Here is a 23,977-nt window from a genome sequence, read left to right as displayed (position 1 = left end):
GCCTTCGGTTTGTTATATGAATGTAACTCAAAAGAGTTGTGTCTGGAAAATACTGACACTTTCTGTTTCAATAGTGGTGGAGGATGTTTCATTTATCCTGTCTTTTATGTCAAGAACTCACATTTTGTAGTACTTCTGAATAAAAACAAAGAGACGACCCTTACTACTTTCTGTTAAAGAACTCCCACTCATACTCCAGAACGTCCACTGAGCTGAATGCAACTTCTGCATTTGTAAAAGACTTGCAGGTATTAAATACATGCCTTTACTAGTTTAGAGTATGGTATCATCCTACAAAAATGCCACTTGATTTCTTCAACAGACTTGGAGACTGGAAGCACAACCTCAGTGGAACAAAGTACCTAAACCATTCCTTCATTAGGAGATATTGCTGACCCAGGAAAGGACAGTTTCCTTCCAAGTTAACATTTTCTATTTCAAACTACTTTTATTACTGTTAAAATTGTTGTGTCATTCAGAAAAGATAGCAGTATTTAACTAAAAAAATGATAAATATTAGTATCTACTTATGATACACGACAGTTAAATTCCTTGCAGTAAACTGGGGAATAATCACCCCCATATTGTGTTCATTACTGTTATTGATATACCGTTTCCATTAACCTTATTTAGATATAAAAGGCATCATTTCTTAGCTTCCAAAGACAAGAAACTTTTCTTATTAGATAAAAAAGCAGTACTGCTTCTGAAAAAGTCCAGAAGTTTGTACATCCTAAGGACAGCAGAACTGGAAGTACCTGCGGTTACTTCCTGGTTTGCAGTCTCTTTCCTAGCACAGCCTGACCATACCTTCCCCCGTAACTAATTTTCTTCTTTTAACTAAAACAAATACTTTGTTTTAAATACATCTGAGTTTGGTGGCAAGGGAATTTTATGCTTTGTAGAGTTCCTGGAATTTGGAAATAGAGGTTTTCCAGTAACTATTACATGTAATTGTGTGTGTTGTGATCAAATAGTGCAAATATTTAAAACTGGTTTGCTTTGAAAAGCTGTGCTTGCACTGATAAAGCACAGAATTCTTTCTCAGATGAAGCAGAGGGAAGACAATTTAGTATAAGATATGGATATCAGTGCAGAGATAAATTTGTTTAATTTCTCTTAATATTTCTATTGCTACAAATTCAGCAACTTTCATCTCACTGGGTAATTGTAACTTTTTTAATAAGATATTTATTTTCTAGTGTTTTGCCACATTTTCCCTCTATGGCTGTCTTCCCCCTATCAATTTTAGTCTCTCTGGCACAGATTTTACTTCAGCTTTAAATGTGATTTAATTTAAAGAATCAGAGAGTATCCTCAAGGGAACTTGAGGTCATCTGCTCTACGGGGGAGAGATCACAGAAGTTTAATACACAGGCAGAAATCAAATACACAATACCACCTACAACAGAGAAAATCCCCTATTTCACAATGCCAACAAGAGGACCAGTTGTGCATTTTTTATTTTTTTTTCAGTCTATGGAGAAACGTACCAAGTAATCTCTCACACAATATCCAAACTCCTTTAAAATAATCACAGAACATATTTAGTTATGTCAGAAGACGTCTTTAACATAAGCACAGCATGAATTATCCTTCATTCCACAACCAGCTTTTAAAGAAATTAGATCTCCCTAAAACTATGCATAGCATAGTCACAGGGTATAATATTTTTATTTTGGAAATAAGAAAGTGAGATTTCTAAACCTGGGATGTAAAATTCTAGCCCAACACAAGTGATAGAACAAGTCCAAGAGACTCAAAAGACCAAATTTTATGCATGTGGATTTCAAAAGATGTCTTGAACAAGAGATAATCCCACAGACTGTTTTTCATATCCTGTAGGCAACATTGCAGTTCTGCTGCTGAAAAGTGGCTTGAGCACAGTGGGACAGAACAAATGTCTCTGTCTCCTCAGTCACTCTGTAACCTGGAAAATAACTCATGACAAAAATACACTAGTTTTAGGGAACACAAATTAGAGGAGGTGTATAGACTTTTGTGCCTCCTTATTTCTTTTGGAATTCTTGAAGTTGACCTGAATCTCCTGTGATGTCTCAAAAAACATTCAAGGTATTATCAGTGCCCTCCTGAATTTCAACATATAATTGAAATAGAGCCTACTGCTTCCATTTTGTGGATAATGAATTAAGTATAACACAAACGGCAAATATTCTTGACTGCGTCATATAGACTGAGGCATGGAGAGATACTGAGCTCTTAGATTTTTACTACACTCCTGTTCAGCTGAAGGACCCTTCCCTTTGAAATCTCAGAACAGGTACTGAGCACAATCTGCCCACCCTTGCTTGTCATTTTGGCTAATTTGCCCTTCTTTCACACACATTAGTTTTCAAGAACAGGCTGATCATCAGAACTAAAGCACTTACATATCTCCCTCTGTCTGAACACGAACTACACAAGAAATTGTTAAGAACAGTACTATTTATTTCGTGCAAGTCTCTTACTGTGCTTGCTCTTATATTGTAAGTCTCGTACAGTGCAGAATAACCTCTGAAGTATTAAAGTATACAAACACATCACCACACAAGGGCAGGCTGGATTTTGACCTGCTGTAACTTCACTGAAGCTAAGCCAAGGAGGTGTTTAGTTTGCTTAAGGTAAGCCAATGTAAGAACCTGCAGCCCTTTATTGACAAGTCAGTTCTCTATCTGGAAGATCACAGCTGTACATAGTAATTCTTCTCAGCACAGGTATACCACCATTTATAAGAACATTTAGGGTGTTGTATGGTGGCTGCAGAAACTTGCAGGTTGGACTTTCTTCACTGACCTTCTAGAGCTTCTCCTCGGCATTCTATGTTCTTTAACATCATCTTGAGAAAAATACACCTTTTATTAAATTATATGTTCAGAAATAACCTTTCTGTGCCAATATGCCAGTGTTTCTAAAGCGGTAAATGCAACCGGGAAACTAATGCTGGATGTTTATGTTTGTTAAGAGGACATTGTCTCCATTTTTATTCCTGAGACAAATCACATGGCTAATGTGTTCTTAGGGACCTTCCCCGAGAGATAGTTTTGTTTTTTTTAATAAAAAAAAACAACAAACAAAAAACAACAAACAAACAGATACTGCTTGTTTTTAAAGAGATCAGGGATTGTGTGAGAAGGCTGGGAAAGCAAAGACCAGTCAGAATTACAGACTGCTCGGTTTCACCTCAGCCCTAGGCAAATTTGTGGAACAAATACTATTTATAAGCACTTACAGAATAACCATGAAACTAATAACCACCAACAAGGGTTTTTCAATAGCAAATCAATTGTCTGACGGATCAATCAACCTCCTTCAACACAGACCTGGTAGCTAAGAGGAAAGTAGGAAACGTCATATACTGACTTCAGTAAACCTCATGACACTATCTAGCAAGATGGTCTTGCACAAGCTGGAAAAACATGGGCTATATAAAACCACTGTAAGAATGGTGAAAAATCCACTGGATAACCACCAGGCACATTTATTCCTGTCCTGATAATTATGTCCTGTCTTGAGTTACAGTAAAAAGTCCTGATTAAATGCTAGTAAGATGTTTCAAATCAAAAGGCCACTGAAACAATACTGAATTGCATGGCAAGGTCATGGAGAAACACCATTAACATAGAATGTGAAGAAGGACAGAATATTTGTTTTACAGGACTTTTGACATGATTGCCAAAACACCCAATTTAAGAGAAGTGGTGAATTGACTTCCTGAATGACACATTGATGTTATAGAAATTTCACATGCATAAATTCAGCAACTGGACTCCTTTCTCTATAAAGTCATTCTATATTTCTTCCTTGTATCAGTCATTTGTACTCTCTCTCCTAGCCCAGCTTCACTCTCTTTTCTCAATCCTTTTTCATATCATCTATAAAAAAAACCTGGTGGAAGTCTGCAAAAAACTAAACAAAGATGCAAGCTTTGGGATTCAGCAGTTACAAATTGCATCTCTGTGTTGAAATTACTGCAAATTTGATGAAAAATACACATAAAGCACCACTTTCACATTTTCCATTGAGAAAGGGTTTGCCACTTGCAAGGCATATTAATCAAGTAAGGTAACCTCTGAATTAAATACCATAGTTTATCCTAAATGCCAATAAACAAAATAATCTCAGGAGACAAAGAAACACGCTGGGAGTCTTTAGCATGGATTGACTTAATTCTTATTTCTGTTATCCAAGTAAAACTCAGTCTTGGGAGTGCCATCCAATTATCAAAATTTTTGAAGTGTAGTTCTAGCACGGATACTAGCAGGATAAGACTGATAGCACAACATCATACTGCATGAGAAAACTGTAAATAAGCTGAGTTATCCTCAACAGCAGCATTCGGACTGTACAGGAAGCAGAAAACTCTCCTCCATAAGTCTTCAAAAACTATGAAAGAACCACTACAAATTACAAGAAAGCCAGACAAGAATAAACTAAACATTGCTAATGGAGCCACTAAGTAAATAACATTATGCCAAATCTGCTGGAAGAAAGAAAAAAAAGCCAACCAAAGAAACCAAAGCCACCTGTACCCCCAGCATTGCAGAATCATTCTACATGATCTAGATTTAAAGTACAAACCACTACACTGTGTGATGACTCATTTTTATGAATAATGAAAGATACATTTAAGGGTACGTCAATCAGATGTAGTGACACCTTCATAAAAACACAATGCATTTCTCATACAGTTTACTTTGTGGGTAATTCATCGGTAGTTTGGGTTAGTGACTTAACCAAGATCCAATGACAGAAAGCAAGTCTTCTGGGCCAAATATCACACTGAAGTACTTGCAGCTTGTATGTGCCCCACACAGAATCAAGGCTGATTTTTATCAGTGAGAAAATGACAAGGAAAATCATAAACCTCAACTCCTTTGAGCTAGGCATAAAACCACACACAGTTCTATCAACCGCATCTCATGGACTGGGAAGGAAAGTCTGAAGTTAAACTCATATATTTAAACACCTTTTGTAGTTTCTAGGAAGGAACCTTTTCCTTGATAATGCTTTGTTTCTGGACAAAGAATTTGCCTAGAGAACTGATCAAAGGAATGATCTGTTGGACAAGAAGATGAAACAGCATATCTTCTTTTCTGATATATTATTAAATTATATCACTGTACCACACGCTTCACGATTCTACTAAAGAATCTAACTACTCAACCAGAGATTGTTGTTGGGCTTTTTCTCCCCTTTCAGAACTGAAAGGGGTGTTGGAGGGTCTTTACTACCTGCCTTTTTATTAAATGTGGCTAGCTTTGAAGCAAGTATCTCTGAAATGAGGCAGATGGTGTATCCTTTGAAGTACCAGCTTATTCAAAGCAGAAGCAAAAAGAGAAGCACCTCTATTGCAGTTACTTTATTATTCAATGCCCTCTTAATCTCATAGGGATGACCACAGATAATCAGAAGATGAAATCACAATTCCTCTTGCCACAGCTTTGCAAAAAAAAAAAAAAAAAAAAAAAAAAAAGAGAGAGAGAGAGAAACAGAGAGAACTACAAGGAATTAGCTCAAGCTTCTCAATATGCAGTATGGAAGAAAAGCTTAGTAATGATCCCCTATCTCACAGTGACAGAGAGTACGAGTGCAAGAATGATGTTTAAATCTTCGGGATCTATGCAAGTTCCTCTATTCAGTCTAAAGAAAGATGGAATGATGGAAGCTATCCAAAGGATGGATACAGAGACACCAGACTGAGTTCTATCTGGAAGTGGACCAGCAATACCACATAGTAAATTGGTCAGTATAGACAGATCCAAAAGGATTTACCTGAATTCTGCCACTTCATCATTATAAATAAAGAAATAATCAATTACTACATTAAATGTACTGCTGGGTGTGCTGCTTTGATAACGTCTTGCTCTTAGATAAACTATCTGTAGGAATACAACAGAAACGAAATTCTCCTCTTTAATGGGAAAGAGTACAATTATTTGAAGACTGTGAAACTATTCAAATTCTCAGTGATGTGTTCAAACAGGCTATAGATATTACCCAGAATTTCACTACTTAATGCATTTGATTAAAGGTTTGTTCAGAGCACTGGTAGTTCCCCCCCTCGTAGTGATACCTATTTTTAAATCTGAGCTAATTGCTTTTCAGTCAGTAACTTATTTCTTCGGGGAACAAAGCTATTTAAGCAACCCATAAGTGCATTGGTGGGAACAGACAAATTGTCCAGCTAGCATTGTTTAGTCTGTTTCTTCAAGAGTGTTTAAAGTAACAGTGTCTTATGCCTGACGCTACTAAATGCTAGCACTAATGCAAGGAAAAGTACTATTATGGAGACATATTCCTGTTCCAAGTCACTGGGAGAAGAGCTCAGCATGCCTGACTCATCACCTGCTGCACTCTGGAAACTTGAGGTTTAAAGGCAAGTGAGAAGACTCAACGCAGACTGCCACAACTTTACAACTATAGTTGCCCCTACTAAATCTCTTGCTGAAGCTTCTCTGTCCAATTAGATGAGGAAAAACAAGTTTCTATGGCTTCTGACACCCACAGTGATTCTGTCCTTTGCAGAAACAACTTCTTCCTGGGAAGGACAGAGGTTCAAAACCACGGAAAATGGGATTGGGAAGGAAGAGTGCCAAGTATCAGATAAGCTTCAGTTACACTGGTTCATAACCCAATGGTCTGTCACAATGGGGTCAAAATGATTGAGGGGGGGGAAAAGAAAAGGTGGTTTAACACTGAAACTTTTAAAAGTGCTGTTTGAGAACAGATGTTAGGTAAAGAACTAGGTGCTACATGAAAGTGCCCTTTTGAGGAAGGCAGGTGCTACTGACTCTAAAAAAGCAGTTGCTGAATGTGAGTTTGCTATATAAGGACCATTTTACAGAGAGAAATGGGGACACCCCCATGGTGGAAAAAGTCTTCAAGAAGTGCAGGTTACATCTATTTTGGAAGTAAAATTACTCTGAGTTTAAGGATATGTCCTTGACTGTGGGTCTTATGCTCCCCATCCCCTGCAGCCTTTAACTCCTGTTCATACTTACTAAGGAAACCAGACTTAACATTTGTCACCATTATGAAAAGCTGCTCAGCACATGGATAAATTCAATTTTCTCTCCAGAAAGCCGGAGTGTCCATGCTAGGAGAAAGCTACTTATATATTTATTTCACAGAATATTTTAGGATCTTCCTGAGAAGAGACAGCAAATTTCATTAACCTTGTTATTTTTGATCCACGGATCTGAATAATGGTTTTTGTCAAAAGCAAAACCAGAAACTACAATAGTTATGCACCTGGAGTAACTGCTTAAGTCTGCAGTATGCCCGACTACTCACATCCCAGTCCAAAAAACTTAAAGTGGCACTACCACCGTATAGAATACTTGTACTGTAAAAGACTTAAGTTAAAATGAAAAAACTTCTGCTTCAAACAAGCTGATCCTGCAGCTGACTAGCAAAAACGCTGTTCTGTTTGAAATGCTAGAGGAGTTACAGAAGCAGGAGGGTAAATGCACACAAGCAAAACAAATGGATGGATTGAACCACATAACAATAGCGACATATATTGCCCCAAAAGAATATTATTCACACACTGTGATATCAGGTCATCTTCTGAAATATTTTTCTACATTTCTACAAGTAACTGCTGTGTTCTGGTAAAAGATGTATGCCACTGTCCTAAAATAAGCCTCAGACCAAACACCATTTACAAGTTTCTTTGCAGGGGCAAAACTGTCTCAGTGTTTTGAGCAAATTTCAAGGAGCAGGTTTGTTACCTCCTGAATGAAGTTTGCTGCAGATGGTAAATGCTACAGAGATCTTGGAATTACTGGAATTTGCAGAAATATTCCAAAGAATATTGTATTTTCCTAACACTGATTCCACAGAAGGCAAAGATAAATTTGGTTTTAAATGAGAGCCAAATATATTTTGGAGGTGGGGACGAAGACTATGCAATATGCCATTTACAAGTCTTAGGAAGTTACTCTACCCAAGTCAAGTTAGTCCTGCCTGAAATACTTTCAAGATCTTTTTTCTAGTCGTCCTAAATAATTTAATTAACAGTGCTTTCATTTCTTTCCTTGAGAAAATATCATGTACAAAACCACACTGTCATTGTTATTATCTTTCTTGTGCAATAAAGATTAAATTAAGAGATGTATGATAAAAATGGTAATGAAGATGTGAAATAATACCTTCTCATAATTTTATCTTTGTGCACTCAGTGCAACTGAGGCATACATTGTCATTTTCAAAATCTGCAGTTTCTACCTCAGTTAACCTTTTCTTTCAAAAGAAAAAATAAGGATAAAAATCAGTCTGGTAATTGTTCCAATAACAGAGAATAATTTGGGTAGCAGAAAAGCATTTCAATTTTCTGACAGTTTTTAAGATAATAAAAAACCCAAGAGAAACTAGTAAATTTGTTTTGTTCATGGTCAATTGGCCATAGCACTTTCTCTTCCCCCTCCTGCCTCCCAAACTTTCTACCAGCTCAACTTCTGGCTCGACAGGGAAGTGTAAGCATCATTATGTAGCAGCTCCACTGGCTCACTGAAACAGGTAAAGATCCTAATTCCTGCAAACAAGCTCACTTACATACCCTGCCCACTGCGCATCGCTTCTGTAAATAAACTGAGCTTAGATATTGCGCAGCCACCCAAGTATATTGTGTTGACATGACAGACAGACATGTTGTAAAGGTTATTTGAGCTCATCCTCTAAGACAGACTCTCTAAACCGATACTGAGCTGAAGAAATGTCACTAAAGAGAAATAGGTGTTTTCTGGATGGAGGAGAGGGCTGATACAAAAAGACTGAAAGATGTCAGTCCAAGCAGAAAAAGTACATACACAGTGCATACCGGACTGTTTTCCAGAAAGACAAAATGTGGGGTCCTCCTAATGATCAGTCACCTCAGATGTCGCAATAAAAATGAAAGACACATGAGGGGGAAAAAATCTCTTTTGGTGACAGCAGGTTCCCATGAGCTGAAAGTGGTGCCTGCTGGCAAAAAATGTTAGCTTGGGATCCCAGCAGGAAACATTCAAGAGCTTACAGTGGCTAACAGCTTCTGTTTTTGTAAACAAAAAGATATTTTGCCAGCCAGATGGGGTTTGCAAGTGCTTGCAGCTCTAATATAAAGAAATACTCTAAAAAAAAGTAAACAGTGGGTAGATGTAAATACCAAAAGCTCATCTTTTTTGTCACTTAAATAATTAAACCATATCTTATTGACTAATGAAGTTATTTAAAGACATCAGACTAACATTCCAGCCAGCATAAGCAACTGTTTTTGCCTGAAGTGACATGTTCACAGCAGTAGATTTTACTATTTCTTTGTAAAATTTGTTCTGTCTTTTCTGCAAGAGAGTTATTTTTAGCTGACAGATAACATGACAAAAAAATACACACATGCAAAGTTTCAAATGAAATGAAGAGTGACTCATCAATCTGAGACTCCTCATATACAAGAAGACTCAATAAAATATGGATTGGCTGATGGTGCCTTTCCTCAGCAAGAAGAATACTCAACTGAGAGTTTTCAAGTTATATGCAAAACTGGTAAAAAGTAGGATGGTGTGTGTGTGGCTTGCAAGTGTTAGACTGGAGTTGTCTGGTAGGTAGGAAAACTATTTCCTAAGCGTCATAGGGATACATTTGCATATGTTTTTGCATAATTTTTCATATTACTAATAGTTAGAAAGAACACTACATTTTACTTACCAAAATAAACATGTAAGTTTTATAAGTGAGCGCTACTGAAGTTTCTTCACAATTTCTTCAGGATTGAATCAATTGGACTGCTACTGATAAAGAAAGATTTCACAATTTTATCAAGTACAAGTTATCCTTTCCTAGTGCATTAAGAAGAAGCATGAGCTGAGAGAAACTGAAAGTATTTATAGGTCCCTTAAAGCTTTTAGGGGAAGACTGAAGTAACAGACAAATTGTTCCGGAATCCCAAGAGTCCAAGATGGGTTTTCGTCTCTCTACAAACACACCTGACAGTGTTCATTAACCTGTTAAGTGTAATGAATTGCGTTTGGGGTTTTGTGGTTTTGTTTTTGTTTTTCAGTTTTGGTTTTGGTCTTTGTTGTTTGTTTTGTGGTTTTTTTTTTTTTTTTTTTTTTTTTTTAATAAAAAAAATAATTTGGGATTTCTATAGAAAAAAGTTAGGGAAGCACTCACATTTAATTCACATCTTAAAATCACAGGCTCTGTTCAGTTCTAGAATACTGAGAAATTTAGATTCCTAACTTTAAATATGCTTTGATATCCCTGCCGGAAGATCTAGAAAAACAGAATACAAAGATCACAAAGACCTACAATACTATTCTGGGGTAAATAAAAGACTGTACCTACTTATACAGGCTACCTCTTTCTATCTAGATAGGCTGACACCCACATTCCTTCTCATGATCTGAAGCATTCACATTTAACATTACAAATATGTAACACAGACTTTTCTGATGCAGGTGTAAGTCAAATCTCTTAAATTACTGAGACTTATTATTACAATTTATGTTTAATATCAGGAATTTTCAATTGAATGAGAGTTAGTTTGGATTTGCATGGAAATTTACAAAGTTTTGGTTTGACACACCACACCATCACACCATGGTTGGAAAATGCAGCAATTTTACATGCTTATCTTTTGTTCCTTATGTTATTAAAAAAAATAATAAAATTGTTTACCCAGCAAACCTAAGAAATTCTAAGCTGTTTCTCCCCTCTGTCACAAAAGGCCAAAGCTGAAGCTCTGAAGGAGCTAATCCACTTTGCCATCAAATACACAAATACATTTAACACAGGCAAGGAAATACAGCTTTTATAAGTCTTATCTTGTTTCAGATTTCTGCCATATAGGAATATTTTGCAATTTCTTAGAGTGGGTTTATTTGTTTGTTTAAAGGTACATAGAATTCATTGTTGTAGTGTGTCTGTTTGCAACTTTTTCTTTAATTAAAATGGTTAGGTCATTATACACAGTCAAGAATCCCTATTTCTGTTTCTTAAAGCAACCCAAAGCCAAAAACAATAGGGAAAAAAAAAACAAACCCAAAACAAAACCCCAAAGAAACAAACAACCAAACAACAACAACAACAACAATCCACCTAAAATCTAAACACCTAGACACTCCAGCCTGGGAAGAGGTACCCATCTATAGAGCTCAGACTTAATTTAAAAAGCAAACCAATTCATAGAAATGAAGTGACTGACAGAAATTTATATTCTACAAAATCCCTTGACTATAACATAAGCACAGAGAGATACAATATGTTATCATAGCAATAAGGCACATTTTAAAGGTCGCCTTTCCCATCTGCAAGGAAAAAAAGTGATCTAGTTGAAAAAGGCACAAATGACACTAAAAACTTTTGTAATGGAAATACTTTGCAAGTATTCAATGTCTTTATTAATGAGATGAAGATTTAGGAACAATTGGGGAGGGATGTTCTGGAGGTTTTTTGTGGTATTTTTTTGTTTATGTTTCGTGGGGGTTTTTTTGGGGGGAGGGAATGTAGGTTTTTTGTTTGGTTTGGGTCTTTGCAGTTTGATTTTTTATTTTTTTATCTTATTTTAAACAAACGGGCTCCCCTGACCCCTATAAAAATCAATTGAACCAGTGCTCAGCCTTTCCTAAAAAGTAATGTGCTCCGGCCTCCACTCAGGTGGCTCCCAGCCCGGGAACTTGCCAGGCTTAGTCCACTATGTCCTTGTCTTTCTTCTACTGGGGAACTCCAAACATCACCAACTACCCCAGATGTGAACACCGGTCTATTTCCCTGTCGTGCTGTCTACATACCCTACTAATACAGCCCAGACCCCCGCTGGCTGCCTTTGCCACAAAGGCAGGTCGTCAATTAGTTGTCCAACAGCACACCCCTGCATGTCCTTTTCTGCAAAGTTGCTTTCTAGCCTGTTGGTATCCAGCCTCAGCTGCTGCATGGGGTTATTCTATCACAGATGCAGGATTTAGCATTTGCTATCACTGAATTTCATAAGGTTTCTGTCACACCATGTCTTCACTTGTTAAGAATAGTAGCAATGCTTTGTAGCGTCACTGCTACCCCGGGTTTGGCATCACTTGCAAACTTGCACAGAGCATCTCATTCATCCCCTGCGTTCAACTTGTTAATAAAGATTTTGAACACCACTGGCACTACTGTTCCCAAATGCTGTTGCTAATAGCCAGCCACCAACCATGCAGCCAGAAGTCCAGCCAATTTTCCACATACCTTGCAGTCACGAGTTCAAAACATATCTAACCATGTTGGCTATAAGGCTACACCTTGTCAAAAGTCTTGGTGTAGTCAAGAAAAACATCACAAGAGCAAGTAATCTTGTAACAGAAAGCTACTAGGTTGATCAGCCATAATTTGCTTTTGCTAGGCTGGCTTCTTGTCCCTCCTGCGAGTGTCCCTTGTGTGCCTCCCCAAATCCTCCTCCCTGTCCTGCTGAAAAAGGGAGCATGTTCTTTTTTATTTTAATTATTAGGAACCTGCCACAGTGACCATAAACTTTCTGCTTTCAAGTGGTACAATAATCATGTATGTAAAATAACCTAAAAATTACATTCTACCTCAAAGAAACTAATCTATTTGCACTAACTTGACACCCTACAATCTCAGAATACAGTTAGTACTCTGAAAGCCTATAGTCTTAGTCTTCTTCTGGTTTTCTTAACTCAATTTTTTCTTTCCAATCCTCAGTGATGCTTTTCCCCATTCTCTCTCTTTTTCCATATTTTTTCTGGAAACCTGGTAAGCAGACTGAAATGCAATTTCAAGCATTTCAGTACTATGTTCAGAGAAAATTCCTGTGTGTACAATGAAATTTCTCCCAGGCTTTGTTTTTAACAACCACTTTAGAGAACTATAAACTTCACTCCCAAATCTTTCTAATCATTGTTACTCCTTTCTTATATAAACACCTCACACTAAAGACATGCTTTTGGGCTACATTATCAGCACCAAAGATGAGACAAAACTCAGTCTGCTGAAAAAGTGCACAAAGTATTTTTAAGTCCTCAGCAGTTTATAATTTAGTAACCTCTGTGATTCCTTGAACTGAAGAAAGTGGGATTCACTTTGGTCAGACACACAGAAAAAAAATCAGCTTTAAACTAATGAACTGAAACACTTGGTTGTTATCCATTACTGTGACAGTGAATAATATTTATTTGTATGTATGCTCATTACAGATCTTCCCACCAAACATCACTTATCAGCTTTTGCAATCCTTTGCATGCCAGATGACTGAGGATATGAATTAATACCCTAACGTCACGCCTTTCTTACAAACAGGAAGAGAAGCAGTCTATTGGATACCTATCTATGGCTTTATGAATCAAACCATGTGTGGCTTTATGAATCAAAGCTGACACCTGAAATTGCACCTAAAATTACAAAGACAATGCAGTTGTCAAACTAATGTTTTAATACATTAACTGTAGCTCTCACCATTCAATAGGCAGGCAACCAGCTAAAGCGTGCAGATGTACACACTAAATGGTAACTTCTAAACAGGCTCTTAAGTAGACGGTGATCTAAAGCACATTACTGCAGTATAATGAAAAGGAGTCCAAGATCCACATTGTCTTAACAAGCTAAGCAAATGTAGCTTGGTTATATTATTCTACATCTTAATTGGCTATCCTAAATATGCAAAACATTTAACATCATTTAACAACTCTGTGAAAGACTGGGTGAATTCAGTTAAAGTTATACCCAGTTGATTTCAGATGCAGGACTACATCTTAAGAAGGCTTTTCAGTCTCTCTGTGCTACCTTGATTAAGCTAACACAGTAGCAATACACACACATTGTATAGCTGAGATGTACCCTCTAAATTACTATAGCTGAGCTGTAAGTTTGAGATCTCAATGGAAGCGAAAAAAAGGAAGAGGATAAAAACCTCTACATACGAGTTGTATTTACAAGTTCCCATGCAATACCCATTGCCCCTCAGTGCTCTAGACATGCTTAAGCAAAATATCAACAGGCAAATTACATAGTGCAATGTAATAGTTGTATTAATATAGCAAGATCACAGATGACTTCAGTAAGTATCCAGGATTGCATTACCTTCCTACTCCCATACATGATAATCTACAGAGATGTCATCGACAGATTTGGAAATTAAAAAAAATAAATTTCAAAACCTCACCAACTTTCACCTATCTTTCAGCAAAAACCAGCTTTTTGAAAGATGATGAACAACATCTCCCTTATTTCTTATTAATGACATGTTTGTAGTATGAATTTTGGAAGTTGTGGTATCTGACCTCCCACAGGTCATTTGTAGCTATGTCTCCTATGAGTTATGAGCTCTTGCCATCCATGGGCTAGGTTTAATCTGGTGACAGTAATGAGACAAATATGTATTAGCTTCATGCCTCTGAAATTGTAATGCCCCAAGTGAATCCTTGACATTTACTATTTGAAATTTCCCCTCATGTAAAATGCAGTATAAAAAACAACTGAAATGCATGAATGTGTTGGCAAGTTATTTCTACTTCATACTGGCTCATTAAAGTTAAAACACAGCCTTTTCCAATTCATTCAATGAATAAAATTACCACATATAAAAGGGGATGCCATAACTGGTGATATCACGTTCTATGACTTTGACATCCATCTTTCATCAGTCATTTTTAGGTTTGCTACAAACTCTTGGAAAACTTTTCCAGGTGATGTTTATTTTGATCATCATCAGTCCACGAGCTACTGATTAAAGTGGGACATACTCTGGTCTTCACTTCAAGTACTTCAGCATAAGGATTATTTAACTCAGCACAGGGGCAGTTGTACAGGGTCTCTCCTGCATACAAACCTCTGTAGGATAGTTTCCCATACCTGTTCCCATTTCCCCAGGGAAGCGGATGAAAGTACTATGGTTCTGTCTCAGGATGGCAGCAGACAGCACAGTATCAAGACAGGCCAAGACTACCTGAGGCACAATGGTGCCTCACCATCACTGTAGGGCACGAAGGGTTAGTCTGCCGCATGAATGACACTATCTGTCCCTACTTTGCAAAACTATTTCTCCATATTTGCAAAACAGCCAAGATTGCTTTGGTTGCAATGCACCACAATGTCAAAAAAAACAAAACAAACCAAAAAAAAAAAACCCACAACTAAAAAAAAATAGGTATTTGCACAACCCCCTTATGTCAGTGACAAAGCATATTTTTGAGAATTTTTGTGATGCATTAAATAAGACTTCTGTAGTGCTGGGAAATTAATTATGCATTCTCTATTAACATTTTCAAAGATGCAGCAAACTTTCAGAAGACAAAATCTTGGAGTCAAAGGACAGATCCTTCATATTTTGATCACTGCAGAATCATTTGCTCATAAAACTCAGGGGTTGGGTTTTTTTTTCATTTAAATATGCTACATCTGAAAAATACTCATTTCTGGTTCGATGCAGGAAAGTTTCTACACATGTTTTTAGAAAATAAAAACGAACATGTCAGTTATTTCTCTTCCCCAGGGCATAATCTGCTTTAGCATTACTGGTGACACTGAAACAAAAAAAGTCTTGCTTTTTACTGAAGGAGATTTTCAAATCATCATCCATAGCAATAAATTATGTATTTATAGTTTGTCATCAAGAGTAACATTCTTCTGTTAAAAATGTAATTATTTTGAAAATGCAAAGTTTAAGAATAAATAAGACCTTTAATACACCTACAAAAATATAAACTTATGTACCTTTAAGTAACATTCAGTGTATCTAGCAAGAAGACAACCTATTATCAATCTAAATTTAGCACAGGGACACAAATCTGCAGATTGCCTCTACAGTCAAAGCAGAAAAAAGTTTCTCCAGGAGGCAACTTAAAACAGGACACTGCCTAATTTAGCCATACTCAACTGCTCAAGAGCATATATACAATCTTCAACTACAAGAAGTACCTAAATAGCTGATATTTGAAAGTCAGCCTTGAAGACATTCTGAGACTGTCTCGGTCTTTTGTTGGAACTGACTGGCCGCCTCCACTTTCAGGATGATTCATTCCAACGGACTTAGTGAAATTCTTCACACATGCAGGATTGTGGTCTGGCAGCAGGTGCTCTGTATCTCAGATTATTGATATAAATAAAGGTAAAACTTGCATTAATTGAACCTTCCCCAACCCCCGGAATGCCAGGTTTTTGTTACATGGGAACAACTCATTGCAATTCATATGTCTCAGAATTCCCCAACCAGGAACAGAGTATCTATTTACAGTGACTCCAAAGAAATCTTTACAGTCTATCAGGTAAACAACCCTTATTTTGAAAATCCTTATATTATAATATGTAGTTTAAAAACAGAAGTGATATTTTGTCTGATGGACTGCAATGGATCCTCAGGAAATAACAGGTATCTTGTAAAGTCTCTATATATAGTTATGTGATGACTAGTGAATTGATGTTAAAATCAAAATGGATACACAATAAAACATCATCAATCTACAATTATGTAAGCAAATTCAGTGTCCAATTCTAGACCACCTGTCAGTAATTATGGAGTATTTCTCTGCTCACACTAAATATTATGAAATTGTTAATGTCTCAAACCATTTCCCAGTGCATTCTATATGGGCCAGACTCTATTCATAATTCAGGCCAAACTCCCAGCAGGGAATAAAAGATCACACTTCTTTATGAAGTATACACTTCATCAAGTGCAAAATTTCCCACCATCTTAATTCCATATAAAAAGCCACAGAGCTGGAATGTTTATTATGTAATACTACTGTGTGCTATTTGCAGTTACATGATCATTTTGAGCACATACAGGACCGCCTGTACTTTTTGTATCAGTGCCTGGTGTAAATAAGGGCAGCTAAACTGAACACTACAGACAAGCATTATTTGCATGCCCATTCCTATCCACTCCTCCTGCACACTACTTTTGCTTTCCAGGCAATAAATACAAGCCTGAAAGGAAAGTATTAGCCTGAAGATTACGGACTTCTAGAAATTGGAAAGGTTAGTCATAGATTTCTATAAATACTCTGCTTTTCAAATAAACATTAGAAAAGACTGCAAGATATGACACGCTACAAAAATGTGTAGTTCATAGGGTTTAAGTTAACGGGAGGGCTAACTCACAGTCTTCCAATATTGAAGTACACACACATAATACACAGAACAACTGACAAGAAGTCAGATGTCAAATTAAAATGCCCACGTTTGCCAAAAGAAATATAAGGTTGAATTTTGAAAGGCAGTTTGACATGAACACTCCACAATTAGCAACTAAATGATGTTTGGCACTCTTCTGCAGGTACAATTCTACACGGCCCTATTATCAGACATGTATCACAATTAAGCGACTGTTTAAGCCATATTGTAGATATTCAAAATGCAGTGACTTTCACTTCTTGTTAATGAGAAGAGCTTCACAAAATCATTAAGGTTGTGTACTTCAACAGAAATATCTTAGTATAATTTAAATGTTTGATAGAACTTCTGAGTGAGTATTTTAAGGTTCTTACATGGCAGCCGTAGAATCCTGCACAAAGGAACCTTTGTCTCAGTTACCAGAAGTGGAAAAAAAATATTAAAACAACACACAAACCTTTACGGTAACAGGAGGAATATATGGTAAACAAGGGATCATTAAATAAAACTAAACAGATCACAAAGTGATCACAAATGCCCTATTTCAAATATGTGATACTGGAATACAATGACAACGATGGCATGTCACCATTCAGCCCTGGAACTGAAGGGTGCTGAGCATCTTTCAGATAAGGGAAGCAAACAGTGACAGAGAAACTCCTGTTGACTACAACAGGTTAGTTCCCCTAGGGCTGCTTGATATTTATTGGTGTTACATAAAAGGCATTATTATATTTGCTTTAAAATTAAAATTCTTTTGGAAATTTTTATTAGAATCTTGATTCTTTATGGATTTATAAATTCGTTCTTTTATTTGCATGGTATTTAAACCTGACATTAATATTTTCAAGCCACATTTGTTGTTAAATGCTTTCTGAATAGCAGTGGTTTTTCAGTGGTTTTGGTATTGTTGGTTTTTTGGGTTTTTTTTTCCCCACTATTCCACTGCATAAAAATTGCCCACAGAGTTATGTTGTTCTGCTCAAACAGAAATACTCACATTAAAGATGTAAGCATTTGCATGCCCTAAGCTGCATGAAAATTATAAGCGCTGTATATAACTATACAGTTACATAGCAATTAATAAACATTAGTGATGCAAAAGTTATTTGGCAGTTACTTTTAGTATAATTGCACATGTGACCATTTAAATCCCAATGTCTTCACTGCTTGCTTTGTCATATTATAACAAAATTGCTTTTTAAATATTTAATTATATGCTTTAATATAGAACTGTGAATAATTTTATATTATCCTTGATGTCTCTGAAAAGCGTGGAGAAATAATATTTCTCCTGTATTTCAGAATACTACCTTGTTTCTGGCCTGCTACCACACACACACACACACAAAAACCACCACCTCCATAAAGATAATGATCTCATATTACAAAGATTTATAGAACAGTTTAGATAATTTGTTGAAGACTATCTTGTCAAAGAGAAACATCCTTCCACTCTGCTCTTTACTTTGGGAGAAAAAAGACAGCATGTGAAAAACAGGAAAACTGACTTTCTCAAAAATGTTAATTAACCTTTCTATGTAAAAACATGAAGCTATTACCCACATACAGGTCCTGTCCAGTATTTCACATGAAATGAACAGAGAAAGCGGTACTGGTCCAAACTCTGAACAGTACATTTGTTAAAAAACCAAAACAGAACCCCAAAACCACCCCCACGGGCACACACAGTCCCTGCACACTCATTCTGAATGTTGTTAGCTTCGTACTACTTTGAACTCAAACGAGATGCACTCCTACAAGCTCAGCCCAGTGATGAGTTACACTTCTTAATGAAAGGCTGCCAACCAAAGAAGCAGAATTCTTGAAAGTATAAATCAATTTATGACACTTTGGTTTCCCCTCTGTAACGGTAGCTAAAGTGTTCTCTAGGTGTTGCATTGGACCAGAAGGATCAGAGAATACAACGTTGGAGTAATCTTACTTTATGAAGATGTTGACAGTATGGTTTATGATTTCGATATATTAAAAAATTATGCTTAATCTTATAGAGTTTTCTATTAATAAAAATTAAAATTATCAGGTTTTTTGTCACTAAAAACATTTCGACTTACTGGGAAAGACAACTTCTTTATCACAGCTCCTATGATGTGTAGAAACAAAGAAGACTGACAGGTTATTGACAGATTGCTAACAGGCATGGTAATTTTTGTTTGTTTAAATGGTTAAATGGCTAACAGGGAAGGGAATTTTAACAAAATAACTTTTGCTTTGGGTTCTTTTTTCAACATTTCATAAAATGAAAAAAAAATGTTTTATTCTTCATCTAGAACAAAACTTCTATTTCTGCAGATTAAATAATTGACTATATTCAATATAAATACAATTATTTTTTTCGTGGACATGAATAGGTGTTTTGGTGTGGGTGTGTGTAGGAGAATTTACCTTCGTCTAATTTTGTTGCTCTCTAGGTCCTCTCACCTTACATCAACGTCCTGTTGATAATAATGACACTTCTTAAAGCAGGCTGGAGATGGGAAATTCCTCTCTCCCCACATCCCCTAAGGAAAAAGCTCCCACCCAAGTACCAAAAAACAATGAGAGAGCAAGTTCCCAGACCAGCATCAACCCAGCACTAAGGCTGCCCAGGAGTGAGGAGGTAAGGCTGGCTCACCTCTTACTCAACAGGTGCTACATTAGCAGCTAGGCTGTATGCCCTGCACTCCCTCCGGTGACTTGGCCTGACAGTATGTAAAAACAAACACTTCTCTGGTTGCCTCAGGGAATAAGATGTATGGCACAACACTTAAACAATGAGCATGAACTTCACGCACCAATGCTTCGGTCACCATGGTCTCCAACTTTCTCCATTCATCAGTTGGAAATGGGCTGATTGAATACATGTCAGGCAAAGAAGGGAAGCTAATCATCTGCAAAGAGGTGTGAAGAGTGAAATAAAGCCACAGAAAGGTAGACATAGAAAAGGTTTCCTTCCACAGCTACTTTGACTTCAAGAATTTTCACCACTGGTTTGCAAAGTACACTGGTATCAAATTGCCATGTCCAGAGTCCCAGTATGGAAAACCTTTGCAGTGCAGGTACTAGGTGGGTTTAGCAAATGTGTCTAATGCATCCACTGTGTTATTAATGACTTTCATATGATCAACTGCTAATCTCTTGGACGTAAAAATAAAATAAAAAATAATCAGTTGGAGACAGTTGCCACTCCACTTTCCCTGACTTCACAATCAAATTTTAAAGATTTTATTACAGAGCTGAGATTAACAGTGCAAGGGAAGTATTTTGTAGAGAACCTTGTAGATCTGACTGCAGCACACTGACAAAGGAGAGTACTATCACAACTGACAAATGCATAGCAGAGATTCACTGGAGTATTCTGTGTTTTTCACCACAGTAGGAGGATCGTGTGCTTACAGTCTTCCAACTTCAGTGTTGCAAAATGAACTAAAATGCACAATGAGCAACTTCTAAGAAAATATTTTGTATTTTCTGGGATTAACAAAAAAAGACTCACAACTAAGCTGGTTAAAAAGTCCAACCAGTCTTGTTAACCTCTCCATAAAATTAACCTTTTTAGAATACAAAAAAGGAATCCATGCTTGATCATTTTACAAGTGTTAATTGGGAATGCTCGTCACTGAAAAAGGAGAAAATGTCTCTGTCTTTCCCCCTACTTAATCTGAATGGCCAAATAGAGCCTACTGAAGTAAACAAAGTTCACTTTGCTTAAATCTGAATCTTTTGGCAAGTACAGGTAATCTGGTGGTATTTTGCAAACAGTATTTTGATCCAAAAGTATTTACTTGCTGCAGCTTTCAGAGACAATTATTTCAAGAGATTCTCCAGTTAATTTCACTGTGTTATTTTTAGTTATTCTCACATTTCAAACAGTTTCTTCCTAACACATAAATCAGTTTAATTATGTTCTAATTACTTCCTTTACACAATACGCTTTTTGTTTTGTCCTGTGGAGGAGGCAACACTAACACTATTAATGGAAAAAGAAATTCCTATTGGCTGGCAATCCAGAAACAGCTTTCATGTTCATGTAGACAATTCCTGTTGCCAGCAGTTTAACTATTAGTGTCAGTGGTCTCCCAGGGTCACATATGGAAGCAGCAGTGCAAAGAATATTAAGAAAACAATTATAGAAAGAGACAAGTCTATAAAATATGAGAAGCACCATTAGGATGTACAATTGTATATCACTCCGTGGTGACATTCAAAACCCTAACTGGGTCACTGAGTGGGTCTAAATGTTTCAAACATACAGGTTGTCAAAACAAGGTACAAAGTAGCTCAGAAAAACAACGCATTGTACAACTGGACAACAGCAGCCAAGCTAATTAATATATATATGTGTGTGTGTATATACATATATATATAAACCTCAGTTATGTTTTTCTATTTAATGCTAACATATAAATAAATCTTCCTGATACAATTGTGTATTTTGGGACAAGGAACAAAAAAAACAGCATTTAAGGTACTGAGCTTTTATGGAAGATGTGACAAATAAACCTGATGATACCTAAAAGCTCAAAGGAATACTAGGAGGACATAACATGACAGATTGACAGATTACTTTTTAAAAAAAAAAAAAAAGAAAAAAAAGTTTAGCTGTGTTTTTGGGTTTTTTTTTACATATAACAAAACACACTGGTAAGTTCTTTAACCACAAACATAAGAAAGCATGGGCTTATACTACCATCTTTACAGATGTCTTCCAGCCCCCCAAAATATTGCACCTTTATAATTTATTTTCAAGTCTACATTTCACCTTATATTTAAGATATCACAGAATGAAAGAAAGAAAAAACCCAACACCAAACCACTCTTATAATATTCTTCAGTTTTAGAACACCGACCCTTAAAGAACATCCATTACAGAGCTGAGGTTTTATTCCTGGTAGAAATAATCCTTGCTGTTTTCTAAGGAAATATGCCAAGCAGTTGTAAGATCCACAGACTTATTTTAAAAGTTAAGTAACGTTTCTTTGACATATACCCTAAATAGAACAGTAGTTATTGAATCTACAACTTCTATGAAATGAGAGTTAAGCTTATATTGAAATGAAAATGGGATAATTACAAAATAGGTGATTTTTCTGACTAAGCTAACAAAAGGGCTTTTATTGCAAAATATATAAAGGGCCATGTTTTCAAAAAAAGTATTTGTAAAAGCAGATTTAGAAATTAGACATCCACCTGGTGATTTAAGAGAGGAGAATTAGTCATACTAATGACAAGAAGTGTTTAGACACTACTATCCAACTTTTCACTACAAGGTCAAACTTTTTTTTTTTTTTTTTTTCTTTCAGAGGTTGGATTTTGTTGGGGTAACCTTTCTCTTTGTAGCACACCAACTTTTATTTGTCATTCAGCAGGCATTTCACTGGCCATCCTATGTGACATCTTAAGTAAAGCTAAATATAAAAAAAGCCTTTTCTCTGCCCTTTCAAAATAACATTAAGAGCTACGAAGAATTTAAATCAACAGTGGGACTTGATATAAGACTTCCCTTTACATACCTGATGCACACATATATAGATGCACTAGCAAAAAAAATACAAATTGTGTGACAAGATTATTATTATTTATTAACTACCTCCCTCACCCCCTCAAGTGTTCCAATATTAAGTTCCCTAGCCTTAGAAATCATGGGAAAACAAATAGGGAAAAGACTGTCTTACTTGGATTCAGCTGATCTCAATCCAGTAGCTTAACTGTCTGGAATTACTCATCCAAGTAATAAAAATAGCAGGCTCTGACCTATCCATATGGATGGTAGACACAAACGAGCACAAACCAGTACAACTTTGTACTCCCGCTCCCCTCCCATCTTTTCAAAACCAATTACTTCTAACATTCCACATCAATGTAACAGCCTCCAGTTGAAATAAAAGAGATGTCTTCCTCCTCTCAGATTCTTCCAGTGACAATTCCTTGACATAAAATTAGAACCGTCCAGGTTTTTGGACAATTTTGACTTCATTGGTAGTTTTATAGCTCTATCTGGAGCCATTTTTTGGGTGAGAAATGGCAGATAAATCATCAGTAAATAAGTAGGAATAGACTATTTTCTTTGTTTCCCATCCTTAAATGTCTCACCCTAATAAGCTTCCAAGTTCCTAACATTATTGTACTGGAACAAATAGAGGCAGTAATCTTCTGATTTTTTTTTTCCACAACTCTTCAGAGGCCTGTATACTGAGATAGTTTACATTGAGATTTATAACAAAAAACAAACTTTAGAAACACCCTATAGTTGTACTTTCTAAAGAAAAAGTAAATTCTGGCACATATAGACCGTATGGCATGAAACTTCCCAGCATTAATTTGTGATGCCTCTTTTCTTGCTTCACAATAAAAACAAACCAACCAACCAACCAACACCTCCGAAACCCAAAACTAATAATCTATCCTGAACTTGAATCAAAGTTGTCTCCAGTATTTGCCCTTTGCATACTCTGTCTTTCATTGAAAGAGATTTCAGCTTATCTCCATTGAGGTGACAGGCAATCTACACTATCAGAAAAATGTTATTCCCATATCCCTACTACAAACACATTCTCTTGCATTTTATAACCCAAGTGGAACTATGACATTAAAAATGAGCTTTACGACAAGAACTTTTCTCTTTTTCTACTCAACACTTTCTTTTCTGTATTGGGACGGCATTTATCACATTTCCAGTGGAAACCACTGTTAATTGGTAGCCCCAGAAAGAATTCCTAAGATAGTGGACATCACTGGCTCTACAAAATAAGTTGGTTTTTTTAAAAAAAAAAAAAAAATTTCTCATATTGTCTATCATGCAACCTTGTTTCTGGAAGCTTAGTTTGGTATTTCCCATGTTAAATTCCTGCATCAGGCTCCAATTTATCTTTTGATTTTATGCAAAACAAAAATT

This window comes from Falco naumanni, chromosome 8, assembly GCF_017639655.2.
Source record: "Falco naumanni isolate bFalNau1 chromosome 8, bFalNau1.pat, whole genome shotgun sequence".
Taxonomy (NCBI): domain Eukaryota; kingdom Metazoa; phylum Chordata; class Aves; order Falconiformes; family Falconidae; genus Falco; species Falco naumanni.
The sequence above is the reverse complement of the archived record's forward strand: the minus strand, read 5'-3'. Positions refer to the sequence as shown.